The 12240-nt window shown below is 57.8% G+C and overlaps 1 protein-coding gene across 1 annotated transcript in view; it reads right to left on the bottom strand.

Annotated features, from left to right (window-relative positions):
- The window catches only part of JPH3 (junctophilin 3), a 95743-nt gene that overhangs the window by 46346 nt on the left and 37157 nt on the right, over window positions 1–12240 (bottom strand). The window lies entirely within an intron of this gene.

The raw sequence follows: 12240 nt of genomic DNA, 5'->3' as shown, positions 1-12240 counted from the left end.
CATGGCCTTCTTATATGGACACCATCATTGGATTAGGGCCCAACTCTTCCAGTCTGACCTCGTCGTAACAAACCACATCTGCAGAAGCCCTACCTCCAGACATGGGCACATCTGAGGCTCTGGGGGCACAGGAACTTGGGGGGCACTGTCCACCCCACTACAAGCCCCCCTGATAGGCACTGTGCTACAGCCTCTCATGGGCCCCAGGGCGGGGTGTTCCTATCCATTTTCGGTGGGAGGTGGGGGGGCCAAGGCCGAGTGGCAGAGCTGGGACTCCAACACCCACACCATGCCCCTCCCCCTCCCTCATGAGCCCAGGGTGGGGCTGGGGCTCAAGGAGAGAGGATGTGGGAGCCAGAGAGCGACGGTGAGATGGGAGAGCCACACCTCCTCTTTCCTCCCGGATACTCTTGCGACTTCCCGGGTGCTTGGGTGGCATCGGAAGGTTCAGGAAGGGTCAGGGTCCCAAGCAGCTTCAGCCTCTCTTCCCCGAGGGACTCAAGCCGGGGAGGGCTCTGCAATAAGCCCTCTAGAGGGTGAGCTCACCAGGGCCCTGGGGTGGCAGGGACGCAGTCTCCGTGGTGACAGCTGCAGAAGACTCAGGTCTGTCCCCAGGCCGGCCCTGCTGCTCCCCCAGGACAGTGCCGAGGGGCGAGTGCTCAGAGGCAGGCGAGTCAGGGCAAGGTGGCTGCACAGCCCTGCTCCAGGAAGGGTCCTCCCTCTGTGCCCGCCCAAAGCCGGGCCCAGACCTCTCCTGGGCACAGTCCTTGCAAGGCCCCAGTCTGGACACTGAGGGACACGGGGCAGCACAGCAGGGCCCAGCCCTCTGGGAGCTCAGCCTCACGGGGGCAGATGACTCCAACAAACAAATTCAGCTCTCAGGGAAAAGGACACAAATATCTGTTACAAACCCAAATTTCAGAGTTCTCCAAAGAAGAGGTACAAATGGCCAACAGGCACAAGAGAAGACACTCCACATCATTAGCCTTCGGGGAAATGCGAACCAAATCCACAGGGAGATGCCACATCACACCCACTAGGATGGGTAGAATCAGAAAGACAGACGATAACAAGCGTTGACGAGGATGTGGGGCAACGAAACCCACCTGCACTGCTGATGGGACTGTAAAATGGGGCAGTGTTGCAGAAAACGAGGTGACCGTCTCTCAAAAAGTCAAACCTAGAATTGCCATATGGCCCAGCAATTCCACTCCTAGGTGTATACCCAAGACAACTGAACACAGACATCCACACAAAAACGTCCACACAAATGTTCACAGCAGCGTTATTCACAATACACAGAAGTGGAAACAACCCAAACGTCCATCAATGGATGAACAGATAAACAAAATGCGGTCTGTCCACACACTGAAGTATTACTCGGCCATGAAAAGGAACAAAGCACTGATACAGGCTACAAGGTGGGTGAAGCTAGCAAACACGATGCTGAGTGAAAGAAGCCAGACACAAAAGGCCACACGTTGTATAATTCCACTTGTATGAAATGTCCAGAAGAGGCGAATCCACAGACAGAATACAGACTTGTGGTTGCGGGGCTGGAGGAGGGTGACGAGGAGTGACTGCTAACGGGTACAGGTTTCTTTTTGGGAGAAGAAAATGTTCTGGAAGTAGATAGTGGTGATGGTTGCACAACCCTGTGCATACACTAGAATCCACAGAATTGAAGAGTTTGCAAGGGTGATTTCTATGGTACATGAAGGCATCTCAGTAAAAAGAAAGTGGCTGAGGCTTCTGCCTTGCTCACAGGCATGAGCACATCAATCATCCTGCTCCCTGCTGAGGTCTGGACAGGGTGCGTTTCCCAGCGTCCCGTTAGGGACTGTCCCTGCCCCACTCCTCGTCCTAGGGGGTATCCGTCCTCGGATCATCCCCCTCACAGCTGAGGTGGGCCCACGACCCAGCCTGGCCAATCAGAAACTTCCATCCCTCATGGGCAGTGAGCGGGCAGGTGACTCCAGCAGAGCCAATCAGGGCCTTTCCAGACCATTACTCGGGGGACGGAGAACTCCAAGGGTTATGAGATGCAGACCCACTGGTTCCTCCCACTCACACAGAGAACCTGCTGGAGGAGGAAATAAACACAGAGGAAAGCAGAACCAAGAGAGGGAGAGAACGACCTTATCTGAACCCCTGAACCCAGCTGTGCCTGAAGGCAACCCAGGGAACGAGAGCCAACACAGTCCCTTTTTGCTTGAGCTAATCTGAGTCCTGATTAACACAGCCAAGTCACATTTTACACAGACATAGGTTTGGATATAACTTCGAGTGGTCAAATTAGTCTTCAAAATCCCCTAAAGTATAGATATACATTTAGGGGCTCTGTTATGCAAAATACATAGATCTTTGAACAATGTGCAGTACTTTCAGCAAGTAAGTTCAGCTTACGCAGTAAGGTGTTCCCACTTCCCATCTTGTTCCTTTCACCCCTGCCTCTGTTTCTCCCTCCTGCCTCCAAGCTGGGAGGGTCGGATGTATAACTTTAATGCTCAGATGGTGTGACTTCTCTGGGCGTTAGTCAGGCTGGCAGAGGGAGAGCTGGGGGGGCTGACCCACTGCCTGGCAGAGCCCACTAATGGGTCTTTGGAGGCGAAGGGGGGCTCAGGGGGGAGTCTGGGGGCAGCAGGGGAGGGGCGGGCGGGCTGACAACAGGCAAGCCTGGAAGTTGGAGGAGCAGCTGGAGCATTTTGAGAAGAGTGACATCTGCAGGCAGTGGCAGGTTCTTTCGGTGACCGAGATAAACCCCCTTCCATCTCAGCAAACCATCTGTAAAGTGCACCTCACACAAGATACACACACACATCGTGTGTAGGTAGTTTTCATGGAACACTGTCATGGTCAGCAAAAGGACAGGAAAGCTGAAGCGGTGCCCCACAAGCTTGGGGGCACCACCCATGAGCACACAGGAACCTGAGCACCGGAGATACTGTAAGAGGGTGGTAAGGTGCTGGAGGCGACTCGGGCTATCGGGGTGAGCAGGGAGCTCTGATCCAAGCTCTGGAGGGCCCGCCCGATTCCGAGGCTGGGGCGCGACTTGCAGAGGAGGCGGGGTGAAGAAGCAAGGGGAGAGGCGTTCACGCACCGGAGCAGCCCGGCTGCGCGGCAGCTGCAGAGCGAGCGTAGTGGGCTGAACGGTGAGCCCCAGCTTCCCATCCACCCGGAACCGCGGAGTGTGACCTTATTTGGAATAGGGTCTTTGCAGATGTAACCAAGTTAAAATGAGGTCATACTGTCATACTGGATTAGGGTGGGCCCTAAATCCTCATAACAAGAGGAGGCACCCAGAGAAAGAGAGGGGAGAGGCCGTGTGAGGACAGAGACTGGGGTGATGCAGCCACAAGCCAGGGACGCCCGGGGCCCCAGGAGCTGGAAGAGGCAGGAAGGACCCTCCCCTGGAGCCTCTGGAGGGAGCACAGCTCTGAGACCAGGATTTCGGACTGCTGGCTCCAGGACTGTGAGAGAATAATATCTGCTGTTTTAGGCCCCGCACGTTGTGGCAGGTCGTGATGGCAGCCCCAGGACACTCATACAGGGAGCATCAGGAGTGTTCCCAAAAAGCAGCAACAGTCCAGTGCGTGCTCCTTTCTTCCTTCAAGCACTCCCCACTGAACATGCACCAGTCAGCTTTGCTGCGTACCAATCCCCCCAAAAAAGTAGGTGGCTTCAAATAATTATGTACTCTTCCTCATGCATCTGGGCCTTGCCTAGGGTCTCTCCTCCCGAGGACGGGGGGCTCCCCAGGGCACGCCATCATGGCTTTGGCAGAAGAACGAGAGGGGCGAGCAGAAACACACAAAGCCCCCAGGGCCTCAGCCTGGGCCTGGCGTGCCCATGCCGCTGACCAAACGAAGCATGTGGCCGAGCCTCCAGTGGGAGGACGGCAAAGTCACGTGGCAAAAAGGGTGGGGCCGGGGAATCAGAAACAAACACATCTACCACAAGCAGCTACCGGGTTCCAGGCTGGACTGAAACGAACTTAAATGAAATTAAACTTCTCAGATCTGACCGGTGTGGACACGGCTGTCCCAGGCGCTGAGTGTGCAGTTTGACTCAAGTGGGGAAACTGAGGCTCGGTGACCGCCAAGGAGTCAAGGGCAGGGAGTTCTCCACGCCCCTCCCCCTGCCTGCTCTGACACGTCCTGGGAAAGACAACCAGGTGTCCTGTCTTTCGTTGCAAAACGTTACCCTTCACAATGACCCCACCGGACACACTATCTTCAACCCATTTCACGGAGAGGACAGGGAAGGCCGAGGCCACACCTGAGGCCACAGAGCTACAAACAGCAGAACTACTTGCCATTTCTCTCGAAGATGGAGAAGAAACGGCTCCAGCTGTAACAGGAGGGTTAGGGGTCAGATTTAGAGGAACGATTCCCACAGTCACCAGATCTGGAGACAGAGCACCAAGACCACTTTGGGGTCCCTTTCTCCAGGTCCTTGCAAAAGGCAACATCTTCTCTTGGAAGGAGGCGAGCTGAGTGGAGGATGGTTAAACGACCCCGCAGCCCCCAGGCCTGCTCTGGGCCCCAGGGCCCCTGGCCCAGGGCTCTCCTGGACTTGGCCGGCACGGGCTGGCTTCCTGTCACCCACGTCACCCAAGGTGCCTTTCTGAGCGCCAGGTGGGAAAGCTGCCTGTGGGTGAGTCAGAGGCTCCGTGCATTCTGTCTGACAAGTGGCACGGAGCAAAGCGGGCGACGATCCTAATTACATCTGACAGCCCGCATCCCCTGACCCCATGTGCGAGGGCGAGACACCGCGGGGCAAGGAAGTGGTGGAGGTGTGGGCAGGAGCTGGCGCCCCAAGCCCCCAACACCTGCCAGCCCCCAGGAAGCACCGAAGGAGACGCCAGACACAGGCCCAAGGTCAACAGTTCCTGGGGTCTCGGGATGGAACCCAAGGTTCGTGGGCACACGTGGCCCCCGAGGCAGAAGCCTTCGCCCCCGACTCTCCACCCCCAGTGAGCCCTCGGCCAGCCCTGAACCCGGTCATTCCCAGGATCTAGCACCCAACTCCCCACTTTCTCCTTCTCCGTTTCTTTTCCTGTTGGGAGGCCAGAGCCGGAGCAGATGGCTGTCGCCCACCAGAAGGCCTCTCCTGGCATGTGGCCGGCCCTCCCCCGGAGGCAGGAAGCCGCACGTACCCTGCACAGACAGCCCAACTCTGCAGGGCCTGGAAGCGTGGCTGCAGAGGAGGCCGCCTGGTGGGGGCGGGGAGGGGATGGGCATGCCCGTTCTAGAGGGGGGCCACGGGGGGACACACCCCACCCTCAGCCAGAACGGAGAGTGTGTGGGTTTCCCATGGAGCTGTAGCAAATCACTACACACTTAGCAGCTTAAGACAACACACATTTATTATCTTACAGCTCTGGGTGACAGGTCAGACGTGGCCTCGTGGGGCTGAAATAGAGGTGTCAGTGGGGCTGGCTCCTTCTGGGACCTCCAGGGGACCATCTGTTTCCCCACCTTTTCCAAATTCTAGAGGCGCCGCAGTCCTTGGCTCATGGCCCCGCATCACTCCCACTTCTGATTCCACCCTCACAGCTCCTCCTCTGACTCTGACACGCCCATCTTCCTCTCACAAGGACCCTTGTGACTGCAGTGCCCCCCAAGAATCCGGCAAAATCCCCTCGTCTCAAGGTCCTTCACTTAATCCATATGCAAATTCCCCTTGGCCGTGGAAGATCACCTATGCACAGGTTCCAGATATTGGGATGTGGACGTCCTTGGGGGCCACTGTCAGCCTACTGCAGGGAGAAACCCCTCAATGACACAGCAGTCAGTCAAGGCCACCCACCACCTCCTGCTGCAGCCCTCCCTCCCAGCCAAGGAAACTGGCGCAGCCTCTCTCCCGGGCAGTGTGGCAGCATCTACCACAAACCTTAAAGGCACACATCTCTTAGCCAACAATGCCTGCTCTCAGGGACGAGGGTGCAGACACACCCCAGCGGGCAAAGGTGGGTGGACAAGGACGGTCTGCACAGCCCTGTTTGTAAGACCAAGAGATGGGGCACGCCGGAAACATTCACGAATAGAGCAAGCGCTGGACCAACATGGTGCATCCCCATCATGGAATCTACACAGCCACCAGGACCACACAGGTCTGCCTATCCCGACACGGGAAGATGCCCTTGATGTAAGTAAGGAGAAAAGAAAAACAGACTACGAATGATGTGGACAGCACAGCCCGTTGCTGGAACAGGACATCAGGAAGGTGCGATGCACGTCAACACATGCGTTGAAAAAACTGTAATTCCCTCTAAGGAGATGAACAGGTCCTCGTGGGACATGGCTACTTTGTAACAATCGGTTTTACTGTTTTAATATTTTTACAAGGATATGTTATCATTTTAATAAGGAATAATATTTTTTAAAAAAACAAAAATATGACTCCCTCCCCCGGGTTCAGACCCTGAAAGGTTCTGCCTCCTTTAAGATGGAAAGACGCCCCAATCAGGGAGCCCGGGCAATCTCCTGGCCACCAGCTCTCCCTCCGCCTGGACCTCGTGGGGCCCAGCCGCTGTCTCCCGCACCCGCCGCTCCGGGAACAGGGGTGGAGACCCGTGACTCACAGAAGCAACAGCGCGCAGGAGAGCTGAAGGCAAACAGTCAGGCCCCCCGAGGCCCAGCTGCAGAGAAACCAGCCCAGGCCAGGCATACAGCAGTCGCTCAAAAAGCAGATGGGGATTTGGAAGCCCCACCGCCCCCCGAGAGGCCTCACCCGAGGTTTTGTTCACCAAATCCTTCCCTCCCAGGGGCAATGATGTATTTTGAGAGCATTTCACGGAAGCCAGCCAGCACCCTCATATTCGTGACTGGGAGCCCCAGAATGTGACCTAGGTCTGAAGGGGCCGAGAGACGGTGCAGGCCACAGGTAGCACCTCAGATGTGAGGTTTAGTCCTGAGTGGGCACTGCCTGGCTCTGGGACCCGGGCACTGCCCTCTTAGCTGGCTCTCGGCCACACTGCCGAGGGGGCCCTCTTTCCCACCATGCCATCTGGGACGACTCCCATCCTTCAGAAGGGCCGGACTGCCTGGCACGAGGATTCTGAATGCAGCAATCAATTAGTCATGTCTGCCGTGGGTGCAGGAGGGAGGAACAGCTGCCAGTGTGCCAAGAATTTGTCATCTCCCATCTAAATGCCTGGTCAAGGTCCCTGCCAGCTCCACCTGATGCAATTCTGCTCACTCAGCAATGTATCACGAGACATGGATGCCAGCTGATGGCCGGCACGTGGGCGGTCGCCATAGCCCTTCAACGGCCATGATGACCTGGCCAGCCTCAATGCACAGGAGCTGGTGTACTTATCCCCAGCCACCTCCACGAAGGCTCCCACCCCCACCTGGACAGAGAGATGCTGTCTATGTCCCAGGGCTTCCCAGCCCAGCCCCACTGCCTGCCCACAGCCCAGGCGCATCCAGGGCCACTCCCACGGGGAACAAGAGGTCCTCAAACAGCACAGCCACCCCGCCTGCACCTCCTCCTCACTCACCCCCGGCACAGCGGTCATTCCCAGAAGCAGAGTTGGCTCCAAGCTCCAGGCTGCAGGTCTGGCGACAGAGGGACGCCAGACAAGCAGTGGGGGGCGGGGACGAGGAGCATTTGCAGCCTCGTCCTTCCCAGGGCGTTCTGGCCATCCATCCCCCTCCCAGCCCTTCCCTCCACCTGGCCACAGTCAACCGAAAGAGCAAGTTCAGGAGCAAGCCTGGCCCCCTGCAGGGGTTGCTGGGGTGTGTGTGTGTGTGTGTTGCATGCAGTGAGCTCTCATCCTCGTCTCCCCGAGCACCCCCACACCCGAGCGCTGTGCTGAGCACTGCACACACACCGTCTCATGTAACCCCACAACGCAGAACCCCAGGAGGAAATGACCTCCGCCACCCCCTGCAGAGTTGGTGACCCACCCAGGGCCACACAGCGAGCCACCGCAACAGGACTCAGACCACATGTGTGGGATGTCAGGGCCCAGGCGCCACGATACCCGACTAACCCTGCAGGAGCACACAGCTCTCTCTCCCGTGAACTTTGCCAGGAGACGCGGCCTTGCTGGACCAGGAGGGCCCACCTCACCCCGCTGGGAATCTGTGGGCACCAAGGAGCAAGAGGGGGCCAGCAGTCCCCTCAGAAAGGACTGGTAACGTGGCTGCACCACCCCCGCTCCTTGTGAGCTTGGCCCAGAGGCCCCCCGCCCCGAAGGACACCACAGTCACGCCTTCCAGTCCCCAGCACGGAAGGAAGCGGCCACTGCCCCTGACAATGAGTGAAAGCAGGGCCTCTGCAGTTATTCATTCATTCATTCATTCAAAACACAGCTGCTGCTCAGACACCGCGCCACTGAGCCAGGCGCCCGCCCTGCCGGGGATGCAACAGCGTCGGAGTCGGACACACCCCCTGGCCTGGCGGAGTCTCTGTCCCAACAGAATGTGAGTCAATACACGATGACACAGCCCTGCTCCTCTCAGCTCATCTTACGACTCTGCAAAACCCCTAGCCGTCTCTTCACAGTAATGTTCGCTGGAGATAAATCACACAGGAGGCAGAGAGGGGGGCCCAGCAGAACGACCACCATTACAGTCCCAGCAACTCTGGTAACTCTCGCAGGGGCCGCGGGATGGCAGGAGTCACGGATTTCACACCGGATGTTTCACTCCGGCCAGAACTCTCCATACCCTCCCCCTCGGCAGACATAGTCAGTCAATCACAGCACCCTCCCCATGGCATGGGGTGCTCAAGCCTGACCATCAACCCAGGGTGCTGCTGAAGTGTCCCCAGGGCCACCACAGGGACCAGGGATGGAGAGGGGCTAAGGGGCCAGAATCTGCCTCGCCCCACCCCAGCTCGACCAGCACTTCCCTGCCTTTATCTGGTTTATACCTTGGGGAGCCATGAGAGTCTGCATGACAAAGGGCTCTGCTGGTGAAATTGAAGTGTGACAACATCTGGGCTAGGTGTCCTCTGTGCCTCTTTCATCTCCAGCAGGTGACAGGTTTATATTTTGATTCCCAACCAGACTGCAGGCTGGTCCTCTGGGGAGCAGCAGAGTTTCACCTCCCAGGCCAGCCGCGCCTGCTAGAAGCACTGTGATCAACTAGTTATGTCTGCCACAGGTGAGGGTCAGGGTGACATGGAGGCGGCAGGTGCGCAGGGTGATAGGTTTGCTGCCCAGGTAAACGATGCTTCATAACAGTGTCCCAAGTGTATGAAGGCAGGAGAGGTCTATACCTGTGGTCCACCCAAACACAAGCTGCTTAAAGAGAGAGCCGCCAAGTTCCCCACTTTGCTGGGACTCACTACGTTGGGTGACAGGGCAAGGCGGAGTCATCACAGCCCTTCCCTATTGGGAGTTCACAATGGGGTGCAGAGGACCCCACTGGAAGTCACAGGTGAAGAAGGCAGCACTTTCTGCTCTGCCCTTGTCTCGCCCAGACCCACCTGCACACCTTCCTCTCACTCTTGTCTCCCACTGAAGACCCTGTCGGGGCCCTCTCCACCTTCTGCCTGCATCTCAGGCACATCTGTGTGCTTCTCCCCTCCCACGTGGGCCTCCTGTGAGACGGAAGAGCCGGTGGGTCTCAGGCCGGCAGCACCAGCATCCCGGGGGCTCCTCAGGGGTGCAGGTTCTCAGGCCCCACCCAGACCTGCTGAATCAGAAGCTGGGCGGGGAGTGGCCCAGCCATCTGCATTTTACACACCTCCAGGGTGCTGAGGGCACCTGAGAATCACCTGGAGAGCTTTGAGGGCTCCGAAGCCAAGTGGCATCCCAGAAAGGAACTCGGCACCTCTGGGACGGGCCGGCAGGTGTGTCCTAGCACCCCCAGGTGATTCCAGCACACGTGGGAGAGGGTGCTGAGAACCAGGCTGTAGACCCCGCCCGAGGAGCAACCCCAGCCCCCCTCCTTGCTGTGCGGCCAGTCCCCCAGCCTGAGAGCTGTGGGTCACGGTCTCGGAAATGGAAATAAGAGGACCAGAACTCAAGCTCCATGTGGGTCCCGCTTTCCAGCACAGCATGCATCCCCCGTCCTCACGGCAGCCGTCCCCACGGAGCTGCTCTCCGGGGAAGGTCCTGGGCGCTCTGATGAGGACACACCGCTGACTGGGCCCAGGAACCCGCGCCCGGCAGGACCCGAGGGCAGAGCGACGTGGCCCATAGCTCCGGCGCCACCTGGCCGTCTCTTGGCTGTGACAGTGACCGGCGTCCGCCCTGGGCCAGCCGCTCCGCAGTCCCACGTGGCCGCCACGGCCGCTTTCACGCTCCAGCGGAGGCTGGGCCTCGGGGCTTCTGGGCACTGACCCAGCCGTTCATCTGCTGGCTTCGCTCTGTTCCCTCCTCCGTTTTTGAATTAAGCCCATTGAGAAAATACAGGAAGCGCAGCTCAGCCCGCAGCCTGGAATGGAGGCTCATCCTCACCCCCATCACAGTGACCAGGGGCACAGTGGCCTCCCACTTCCGAGGGGTGGCTCCGGGCACCAAGAGGCCTACAGGGCTCCAGGTCACACCCGTGGATGTGAAGACACACCCACCTTCCCTGGAGGCCACAGAGCTGAAGGGGAGGGGCCGACACAGCTCAAGGGAGGGTTGGGAGGGTGACAATGGCACACACCAGCCCATGCGTGCCGTGATCGCTGCGTGCCACTCCAACCCATCCTTGGATGGAGAACCCGGCCCAGGGAGGGTAAGTACCTTCCCCGGGCTGCTCAGCACTGATGGGCCCGGGCTGGACGCGGGTCTGCAGTCTCCAAGAGCCACCACCCAACGCACGGAGCTGTTGTCACTTAAGTTCTCAGCCTTCGCGGCAGACAGCGCCATTACTCCTGTTTCACAGCTGACGGAACGAGGCTCAGAGAGAACGAAAGCCTGAGCCAGGTGGCCCTCCTCGGGTGGCTGACTGAGCTCTCCCCACAACGCCATCGCGACTCCCTAACTGAACCAGGGCCCCCAATTTCTGTGGGATTTGTCAGAAAACTGCCCTGTGTCCCATGAACTCAGTCCTAAGAAGTGCCCGTGGTCGTCGGACTTTAAAATAAAGTCAGTTCCGTGGAGGACTGTCCATAACCCCTTGTGCTCCTGTCTCCCAGACCCCCGGCTGAGAACTAGCCTGTAGGCCGGACAGGAGGTGTCACGAGCACCCCGAGTCTTTGACGACACTGCCCCCCGGCCCCGTAAACTACCTCTGGTCCACTGAGGTCAGCAAACCAACGAAACATCACACAAAAGGAAAAAAAATAACAAACAACTGGAAGGCGGGAGAATCGCCAAAACGCCAACAAGAGTCTCTGGATGACAAATCAGACCAGACCCAATGCTGCTTTCTTCCTTTATGTTCCACTTTCCAATTTTTCTACATGGAGCAAGTATTACATTGACAGTGGCAAAAATAACTGCTGAACTAATTCGATCTTAGAATACCAGGTGAGGAGTCATAAATGCTGCTCCTGTTTATTTCCTGTGTGACCATTCCTGGGGGAGTGGGGGGGCGAACAGAGAGGTCTCCGACCTGCATGTTCAGGTAGTAATGCCATTTTTCTTTTGGCTTCTTGGAACCAACCTCGTTTCCCTCTAAAACCTCAGAGCTGTGAGGGGCAGATATTCTGCCAACAAACCGCAGCCACCTCTTTTGTTCTTTCCCTGTGGATCAAAGGTCGTTGAAGACAGAACCAAATGGGCTAAAATGTTAATTAGTGACAAGGTTGGGAAGGCCTGAGCCGAAACGGAGCCGGGAGCTTTCCTGGAATAACTCCAGGTCTGCCCCTGGCTGGGAATACAGAATCATCCAGAGAGATGCTGGGGTCTGTCCCCCCGAAGGCCCCTCCTGGTCAGCCTGAGGGATCTAGAGCAGCCCTCAGATCTCCGTCTCAAGCTCCAGGACGCTCAGGGTGGACCCTGAGGGCCCTACTCCAACTCAGAGAGCAGACGGATGGTGGAAGCTCCTGGTTAACTCAGTCAAGAATGGTTCCTTTAGAACCCAGGAGCATAGCCACCTCCGGGGGACCTCAGCTTTCAACAGGGAAACTTCCTTCAACCTGTGGCAGGGACCTGCTGTGTTCCTGCTGTCCACAGCCTCCCACGGCCTGCTGGACCAGACCCAGGCTCACACGCTTACCACTACAGACCCTGGACTCCCTCCTTCCAGCTCTGAAGGCCCCACCCCTGCACCAACACCAAAGACACCTCGAAATCCAACATGGCACCCACCAATGGTCAACTCTGGACCCGTTGCTTAGGGTCTG

This window comes from Equus asinus, chromosome 28 (assembly GCF_041296235.1).
Source record: "Equus asinus isolate D_3611 breed Donkey chromosome 28, EquAss-T2T_v2, whole genome shotgun sequence".
In the NCBI taxonomy this organism is placed as follows: domain Eukaryota; kingdom Metazoa; phylum Chordata; class Mammalia; order Perissodactyla; family Equidae; genus Equus; species Equus asinus.
Note: the sequence above shows the minus strand (reverse complement) of the source record. Positions and strands in the feature narration are given on the sequence as shown.